Source organism: Carcharodon carcharias, chromosome 14, assembly GCF_017639515.1.
Source record: "Carcharodon carcharias isolate sCarCar2 chromosome 14, sCarCar2.pri, whole genome shotgun sequence".
Taxonomy (NCBI): domain Eukaryota; kingdom Metazoa; phylum Chordata; class Chondrichthyes; order Lamniformes; family Lamnidae; genus Carcharodon; species Carcharodon carcharias.
Window position 1 is genome coordinate 106,351,276 of NC_054480.1, and position 9,557 is coordinate 106,360,832.

The window sequence follows — 9,557 nt, forward strand, 5'->3', positions numbered from 1 at the left end:
TCCCTAAGCGGGAGACTCAGAACCTCGGCAGCAACCCAGTGCAATCTTTTGTCCCAGAAGAAGTCGACTAACAATCTCTGGATTCTTGTGACAAAGTCCAGGGGAGGGGTCAAAGTGAACCAGCCAATACCACAACATGGCGGCGGTCAGCTGGTTTATGACCAGATAGCAAAGTGGCTCAAGGCAATGGTGATCTTTGATGCTGTAACTCTTTCGAGTAAAAACTCGTTTCCATCTGTTTCAGATGAAGTTACATTGTTTCATAGTTTGTCATTGTGAGATTTGAACTCTTGATCTCGGGGTTACAAACCCAGTACCATAACCACTTGGCTATTTAGGCCAAGCAAAAATTGCCTCAGCTTCACTGATCACACTCTTTCAAGTACAAACATGTTTCCATCTGTTCTTATTCAGATGAAGTTACATCGTTTCATAGTTTGCCATTGTGAGATTTGAACTCTTGATCTTTGGGTTACAAACCCAGCACCATAACCACTTGGCTATTTAGGCAAATTATAACAAAAAATAACTATTAATGTGGAGAGAGTAAAACTTTGTTGACAGCTTCTTTGATATTATCTTTGGTTTATTACATTCAGGGTTATAGACTGTGAGCACTAATTAGCTCGGGGTCAATAGACCACTGGGGTTAATAGCTCTTCACCATGTGGACATTGCAGAATACATTTTTCATATTCCCGACAAGATCTGCTGTTGTGATACACTGTTCGAAACTGGTCCTTCTTGGTTGGCTTCAGGCCATAGAGAATCTAACATGTTTCCTTTGGGTCTGCAGTTGGCTATGTGTGAGGCCCATATGTTAGTTCACACTGAGGTCAGCACCCTTACTGAAACCAATATAGCTGCAACTTAAATCCTTCTCCACTGTTCCAATGGCAGGCTTGGATGTCCATTTTTTCATGACCAGTGGTAGTGCTCTTGGTTGTGAGTTCAAAAATTGTAGGTATCAAGTCGCAGTCGAGAAACTCAAACACACAGTTCAGGCTGGCACTCCAGTGCAATTTTGAGGGAGTGCTGCACTGTCAAAGGTGCTATCTTTCGGGTGAGGTGGTAAACCAAGGATGTGTCTCCCCTCTCAGGTCAATGTAAATGATCCAACAGCCCTATTTTGAAGAAGAGCAGGGGAGTTCTCCCCGGTGATCTGGCCAATATTTAACTCTCAGCCAATGCCACAAATTACCTGGTCATTTATTACCCGGTTTGTGGGAGCTTGGAGCGCGCTAATATGATGCTATGTTTCTACATTTCAGCAGTGACTGGTCTTCAAAAATACTTAGTAAAGTGCTTAGGGGATCCTGAGGTTATGGAAGGCACTATATAAATGCAATCCTTTCTTTTTCCTGCAATTTGTTGTTGGGACAGATGGAGCCTGTTTTAATATTACTGCCCAGAGCTGATTCACCAATGGTAGTCTTTCAAAACCTGAAGCAAAAGAGAGCCAGCATTAGAACGGTTTATAACAAGAAAAAACAAAGGCTGACTTACCCATAGACTGCGTGCACTCCTCTTGTAGTGAATTTAATGAACTGCTTATATTGAAAAGCTTCCATTGTTAGCACATAAGGTGCAATGGAATCTGTTTCACAGATCAGCGGAGCTCAGCACCTCTCCAGTCATAAAGATCTCTCTCTTCACATTGACTGATCTCTTAATTACACATTTAAAGCATTTGTCCTAATTTGACTGTAATAAGCAGTCTTAGGATTGCAGTGTTTGCGGATGTTTAACATCAGGATCCTGACTTTAATAACTATGTGGCTCATCAAATTCTTTGAACCACCTCACATATGCCAACGATCTCCCCTGTCTACCTGAAAGCTCTATAACTCACACTGCCTCTTTATTACATTGAACTGAAAAACCCAGGTCAATCCCCAGAAGTTCATCTGGTGAAGAGCTGAGGCCGGCAAGATGGGTGTGGAAGGTATGCGTTGTGACTTACTGGGCAGCTCTTCTGAGTCAGAGGATTCTGGGTTTAAGTTCAATTGCAGGGTGTAATGTATTTGTGAATAATGCTAATGAAGTCATGCTGTAATAAACACTTCCTTGAACCATCTCTGGCCATGATTGGTGTTCATCGTTCTTTAACAAGTATAGTAGTGGAGTGTGGGGTTTTTCCTCTCTTCAGTAGAAAATTAGTCAGTTGCTGTTTCATACTGAAACAGTATTCATATGGGGGATGTGGAGTGTTTAGCCCAGTTAGTTAGATAGCTGGCATGTGGATCAGATTAACACCAACAGCACAGGGTTCAATATCTGTTTTAGTTCAAGCAGACTCAGGGCCTGCCTCCTCATCCCACCCTTCGCAAAAGAAATCACAACACTTAGCCATGGTTCAGCGAATAATCACCAAGTACCTGCCTTCAGGTAGAAATCTGAAGAAGAAGATTCATTTATTGTGGTAATCACATGATAAACACATACTTGAACTAGCCACGCTTGCCCTCCATCTATCTTTCAAAGTTCCATCTGATACATAACATGACAAAGGTGAGGTCAAAGTTCGTAAATGTAGGCAGCAAACAGCAACAGGGACTGCAATATCAGCCAGGTGCCGATGACCTACCTGCTCGGGTTGTGAAGATTTTGTCTGGATTGTGAAAGCCTGAGTTTAAACTGTCTCCTTAGTGATAGGGATGCCACAAAGTCTAGTGTGCATTGGATTAGAAGTGCTCGCCTGCGTAAGAGAATATTTTCAACAAACGACTAGACTGGTTTTAGGTATCACTGTTAGGGATAGTCACTGTGAATTTGGAAGTGGAATAATATGGTTGTGTTCACGGTATACATCGGAAGGCCATGAATATATGAGAGAGCCTGAGATCCACTCAATCCATATATTGAAAGAATGGACATGTCTTTCAGAGCTAGTAACACTTTGGAACTCGAAGGTGAAAATGAAAAGACCGAGGCTTAGGACAAGGCAATTCTTGAGCGCAAGAAAATGGTTTTGTTCATGGAAATTGGCTTGAAAGTGTGTGACATACTAACAAACCCACCAGAAAAGTAGTGAAACAGTTGGTCAGTACATTGTGGCACTGAAGAATTCGTCATTGTGTTGCAACTTTGGCACATTCTTGGACTGTGTATTGTGAGATATATTTCACTCTGGATTGGTGAATGAAAAAATCCAATCGAAATTACTCAGTACTTGAAATCTTACATTTGAGCTAGTGTGTAAGGTTGCTCTTTCCATGGAAATGGTATAAAAGGTACTTGGTAATTTCATCCTAAGCAAGTAGCGAGTAAAACTTCTGTCCTCTGCCAAGCCTAAATGGAGAGATATAGTCAGAACAATGCTGGTGATAGTGGTTTAGTGATAGGTTATCCCCGTAAGGGGACTCACACTGCACAAACTTGTTAATGCAGAAACGTCAAATGCTTAAATTGCCAAAAGATAAACCATATTGCAATTGCTCAGTGAGTGAAGTCCAAAGCAGGAAAGAGCATTCACTCCAGTAGCAATAGAAAGCATCTGAGTAGCAAGGCAACGGTAACTAAGGCAGGGTTCTATTTCAAGGGTCATCGCACAGGAGGGGGAGAGACCAGTGGGCATGGGGCTGGTATACCCAGTCTTTGGAGACATTTGTGTAGTGCAGTAGAGGCTCAGAGAAAGGCGGGGGCCAGGAGCGTCTAGACAAGCTAGTGACCCCACAGCAGTGAGCAAAAGCAGCTGTCAGCAGCAAGAAGAGTGTACTGGACTCACCTAAACTGCCTCTAAATGTCTCAGCACCAGTCTCAATAATAACTGCAACTCTTCAAGAAGGTCATCACCAATTTATGTGCCATGCTTCAGATGAGCTGAGACCCAGGAGCTGCTTTGGTGGACACCCAATGGCTGTGGCTCTGAAGACCAACTTTTACACGTCTGGATCTTTTCAGGGGTCCACTCGAGACACATGTGAGATCTCCCAGGCAGCAACCCACCGCTGCATCAAGGAGGTGACAAAAGACTTGTTCAGGAGGGTTGGTGACTACGTGACTAAACCCTGAAAGTCCAGTGGGAGCGCCATCCACTTTGAAATCATCACTGGATTTCCACAGGTGCAAGGTGCCGTAGACTCCATGCCTGTGACCATAAAGGCTCCCACAGAACAACCAGTGGCCTTTATCTATAGAGAGGGCAGCCATTCCATTAATGTGCAACTAGTCTGGGACCATTGAAAGCATATCCTGTAAGTAGGCGCACAGTCCAGGGAAAGAGCCACAACCCACACATACTCAGGCATTCGAGGTGCTACAGCTTTTTCACCTCCCCCCCACCCCCCTGCTCATCGCTCATCTTCGAGGGTGGATTCTCAGTGAGAGGGGCTAGTCATTGAAGACTGCTCATTCCTGTGAGGAACCTTTGCTCTACAGTAGCAGAATTGTCCAATACCTGCCACAGGTCCACATGAACGACCATTAAGCAGACCATTTAGCTGCTGAAATTGCAATTCCGATGCCTTGATTGACCTGGTGGAACCCTGGTTAAGGGTGACTTATATGTTGGCAATCTGTTGTGATCTCCATAATCTGGCACTGCAAAGTGGGGGATGACTCGCATCTGGAGGACATTACTGAGTGCCAATCTTCAGCTGACGAAGAGGATGCTGGGCTAGCAATGCACGATGAAGAACTGGATGTGAGGGGCATCGAAAGATGTGCCAGGAGACACAAGATAATTGAATACATATCCAGTTAATGCAAACAAGATGCCCCTTCCTACTGAATTCAATATAGTCTGAACTAAATGTATACCACCTGCCTCCTCCTTCCTGTAGCTCTCCAGCTTTGAATTCCCAAGTCAAGATGTTCACTCACAGCGCTGAGAGGGTATGCAAATGATGTAGACCACTGAGGTAGCAAGGGCCAGGTGGCTTCTGCCAGGGCAAGAAGGAAACCAATAGAGATTAACCATAATGACAGTGACATCCCTTTAATTAAAGTAACACCAAAAACAAGACCCGGTTTGTTACTCCAAGTGCATCTAAGTGATCTTCACGCACTTATGGGTAGTCCTATGAGTTGCTGCCCCTGTGCCTGCAGCTGTGGTGGAGGCTGATGAGCACGATATCCCCTGTGGCCTAGGATGGCTTTGGCTGCCATCCTCTGGTAGTGTGAGGCCTAGGAGGCCCTGGCTGGTTGTGGGGCTCCTGGACAGGAAAAGGATTCTGCTCCTGGAGCTGCTGTCATGGGCAAATAGGCTGAGGAGCTGGTGTCCACTCTCAGAGGGTACTGGGAGGAGCCCCAGATGTGGTGGCAGCCACTCCTTGCCCCATTCAAGGCTCACCTGAATCTCCTTAAGAGAAGGACTAGGGCCTGGTGATGTTTCCTCACACCCACTACACCCCACCCCCCAACAACCCCTCACCTTGACGCTCCTGCATGGAAGTAATGGACAGGTGATGGTCTGTACCTTTCTGTGGGATCTGGCTCTGCATGAGAATTGCCAACCTCTCGATGGAAGAAGCCATGCATTCTCTCCCCAAGGCATGGTGGTGGTCAGGGCTTGGATGACTTCCTCTCACTCATGATTGTGCATTGTCTGTACCAAATCTGCCAGATGTTTTTTTTAATTCATTCATGAGATGTGGGCATCACTGGCTAGGTCAACATTTACTGCCCATCCCTAATTGCCCTTGTTCAAAGGACAGTTAAGAGTCAACCACTGCTGGTAAGGACAGCAGTTTTCCTTCCCTAAAGGGCATTAGTGAGTCAGATGGGTTTTTACGACAATCAGCAATGGTTCCACCATCATTATCATTAGATTTTTAATTCCAGATTTTTTTTTACTGAATTCAAATTCCACTATCGATTGTGGCAGGCTTCGAACCAGGGTGCCCAGAGCATTACCCTAGGTCACTGGGTTACTAGTCCAGCGACAATACCATCATTTCCCTCTCACAAATCCCTGCAACGCCAACATTTCACCTGCTGCCAGCACCAGAACCTGTTGACAGCCTGAGGCTCAGCATTGGCATGGCCTCCCACATTCCCCGACTGTCAGTAGTCTTACCCGTCACAGCCTCCAACAGCTGTTCGGACAAATGCGTGGTGCCCTCAACAGAATTTAAGACTGACCGCGAACCTACTATAATTGCGGTGGTGCCAGGTGTACAAGAACAATAAGAAGGTGCTACCCCTGAGGAATCTCTCCCTGCCTATCCCTGCCCCTGCACCACCCCCCTCCCCCCCCCACCTCGCCCCCACCACCCCCTCCTCAGAGGACAATAAGTTTTCTGTGGCTGCAGTTGATGCTCTTGCCTCTGAGTTGCTCTGAGACCTCCATGAGAAAACACAAACATTTAGGAGTGGCTATGTCTGTCTGCCCATGCCAACTTTGTGTTCTATAGGTCTCTAGAAGGATAGTAGTGAGCAAATGAACACAATGCCTTCCTCAATCTCTTGGGTAGATACTCCAATCTTTCTGTCTGCAATGGAGCAGCCACTTTGGAACCGCTAGTTCAAGTGTCTCCTCCATTGCTGCAGTCAGCTCTCTGTTGCACAGGATGCCACCTCCAGTCTTTGCCCTTTTCTGGGTCCCCTTTTGTGGGCCTTTTTCTCCCACATGCAGATATGGGGTTAGTCTTCACAGCAGTACACTTGTGCCAAAGTAATGTCTTCGGCCCAAGCTTGGGGGGTTCCCAATGCTTCCTCCTCACATTCACCCACAAGTTACTTGAGCGATGAGCTCAGATAGAGGAAAGAGGAGATCAGTCTGGAGGCCTCACCTTGGTGAGTTAATGGAGGCCATTGACCTCTTGCAACACTGGGCCCAGTTTCAGCATGTGACCCCCCCCCCCTCCCCATGGCTGCTGATCTCCTCAGTGACACCTGTCCAGGCCTGCTTGGTTAGGAGGGCGGCTCTCTTCTTGCTGGTCCATGGAAAGTGGACCACCTGCTGTTCCTTTATAGCCTTCAGAAGAATCTGCAGGGAGGCATAATTAAACCTCAGGATCACCAGCAGTCTCTTCGCGGACATAGTTCCTGCTATAAGTTCTTGTTGTCTTTTAGTTCCCAGAAATTGGTATTATTAAGCTCAGAAAGATGAGCTCTTTATCTTTAACTTACCATGCTTTATTGTACAACAAGAAGGAACAGTTTGAACTGGTTCTGTTGCGCATCACATCAGTCTCTAGTACTGCTGTGAAATGCATCCCTTGGAACACTTACACATAACAATAAGTTCCTAGCTAATTAGTTCCTAGCTCTTTACAGATAATACAATAATATATAACAGTCCCTGATGCACCTGGTCTATAACGTATGTTGTCTTGGTAGTGGGTGGAGAGAGCTCCAGGGGAACAGACACAGAGGTTGCTTCAGCAGCAGTTTGCTTAATGGGACATGCTGTTAACTTTTTAAAGATGACACCAGTACCTGCATTCTCACCCACTCACTCTGCGATTGGTGCCTCATTGCTTGCTCCCTTCCTGCAATAGAATGAACTGTCGCTTCATTAGTGGAAAGTGACCACCGCTGCGCGATGGTTGTCAGCCAACTGCATTCCTTCCGAGCGGCAATGGCACCCACTTCTGGTGTCGCTGCCAGGACTCGAGGCGGGCTGAAAACATTCAGCCCTTGAAGTGCATCTAGGATACCTAAGGGAAGTGCAGCATTTATACCACGAGCAACGGTAGGCTTTTCTATGAAAGTGTTCATAAATCAGCAGTACATCAACATGCGTGCCAATACTGCTGCAGGTTGTTCCATTGTGAGTGGAGACATGCACGGAAGCAAATTCAGTGGCATACCCTTAATTGAGAGCACAGTTCAGTTGAAAAGCAACACCCTGAGGGTATATGTGGAACTGAGTAAGAAGTTAATGGTGAAGTGGCATATCAGGATGCATCATAGAGTCACCCAGGCTTAACCAAGTTGCAGATATAAGTTTTACAAGTGTTTGCACTAAAAAAAAACTAGAATGAATATAATCTTTTCGCCAGGCCAGGAAGTTGATGACCAGCCTATGGGTCAGTCCATGATAAGCTAAAGGATTGTAACCTTTGGGTCAGGGGTTACGACCTCAGCCAATGTTATTTGCTGAGGAAGCCACATTTCAGAGGGAAACGTGGCTTGCTGATCATAACTTCTTTTATTGTATTTTGAAAATGAAGGGGAATCTATTGATCCCAGAAGCATAAAATCCCTTTTAGAATTTTAAAATTAAAAGTTTTATTAACAAGAAAAAAAATTAAACACACAAGATTAAAATTACATAGTTAAAACAGTCTTACAAAATATTCCCCAAAAAAACTCACTTGGTCAGAACAAGCAAGCAAACTACTTGGCAACAGCTCCCTTATAAATCTTAACCATAAAACTCCAATAATATTACCCAAGGCAACAACTGCTGCTACCTTAATAAAGTAGGACTTCTCACTGTCTTCCACTCTGCTGTGGAAAACTGATGGAGGTTCAGAACCAGACTGCTTTCTGAAAACAAAGACTTTTCTGGCTTGCAACTGGACGGTTGCTTCAAATTCATAACTTTTCTCAGTGCAGAGCTGGTTTCGGGACATCTCCCCCACACAGCCACCACAACTCAACTAAACATCTTTCCTTAAATATCCTTTTCACTTTTGATCTTAGACACCATTGTTCTAAGTACCTCTTTGAACTCAATGTTACCTAAAATATAAAAATCTTTCATGTCTTCCTATTGCCTCCACTTATGGGTAAAATAAAATGTAATAACCCTTCCCTTGTTTATTTATGAAAGCTTTATACCCAAGCTATTTACTGGTACATTCAACTTCACCATAGCCTCTCATTGCAAATGCATGCATCTAGCTTCTTTACCTTTCAGCTCTCTGTTCCCACAGACAAGCTGTCATTACTAACCTTCCTCCAGTTTAATTACACATGCGTACACACACACACACAGACACAGCCTTATTTACAGAATACCACCATATTCCCAAAAATACTTTAAAAATAACATCCATCTTCACACAGGATAAAATAAGTTGATGCATGATCTATAAGCTATACTGTAACAAACTGATTACTTGACCTCAGGGTCCAGCTAAGATGTGCAGATGACTAGGCATTGCAGTGAAACGCCAGGATAGATAAGCAAAGTTCATGTTTTAGAATAAACTGTGGACATCATTTGTGATAAAGATCAGATCACTCCGTGATTGTTTTAAAAATTCCTTTGTATTTACTGATGCACAGAACAGTTCATTTTGTGTTTGTGTTGTAAAATCATTTGTAATTATGGATGTAACGAATCAGACGTACATTGTAAGTTAATGATGAGTTATTCCAAAGATGGCATATATAACCGACAGAAACTGTAACTTCGAATTGCCTCTTAGAGCTTCTGAGGGAGCACTTTTCCTGTTATTCATACCTGCACTGGATAAAACTGCTGCTTTTCTCTACCTGCAGCTGATTCTGTGTTGAGTTTCGTTTAGGTACTCCAAAACAATTGCCTAAGATGAGGGGGAGAGGGGATAGATAGACAGACGGGGAGATAGACAGACAGACAGGGAGATAGACAGACAGGCAGACTTGGAAATAAACAGACAGGGAGATGGACAGACAGA

The 9,557-nt window shown here is 44.5% G+C and overlaps 1 long non-coding RNA gene across 1 annotated transcript; it reads right to left on the reverse strand.

Moving 5' to 3' along the window:
* Positions 1-568: 568 nt before the first annotated feature.
* On the reverse strand, positions 569-7,151 carry LOC121286859. The gene is made up of 2 exons (XR_005945090.1): positions 7,075-7,151; positions 569-1,443 (listed from the first exon to the last, which is right to left on the reverse strand). It is a non-coding gene; the product is annotated as an uncharacterized LOC121286859 (long non-coding RNA).
* Between the last annotated feature and the right edge of the window lie 2,406 nt (positions 7,152-9,557).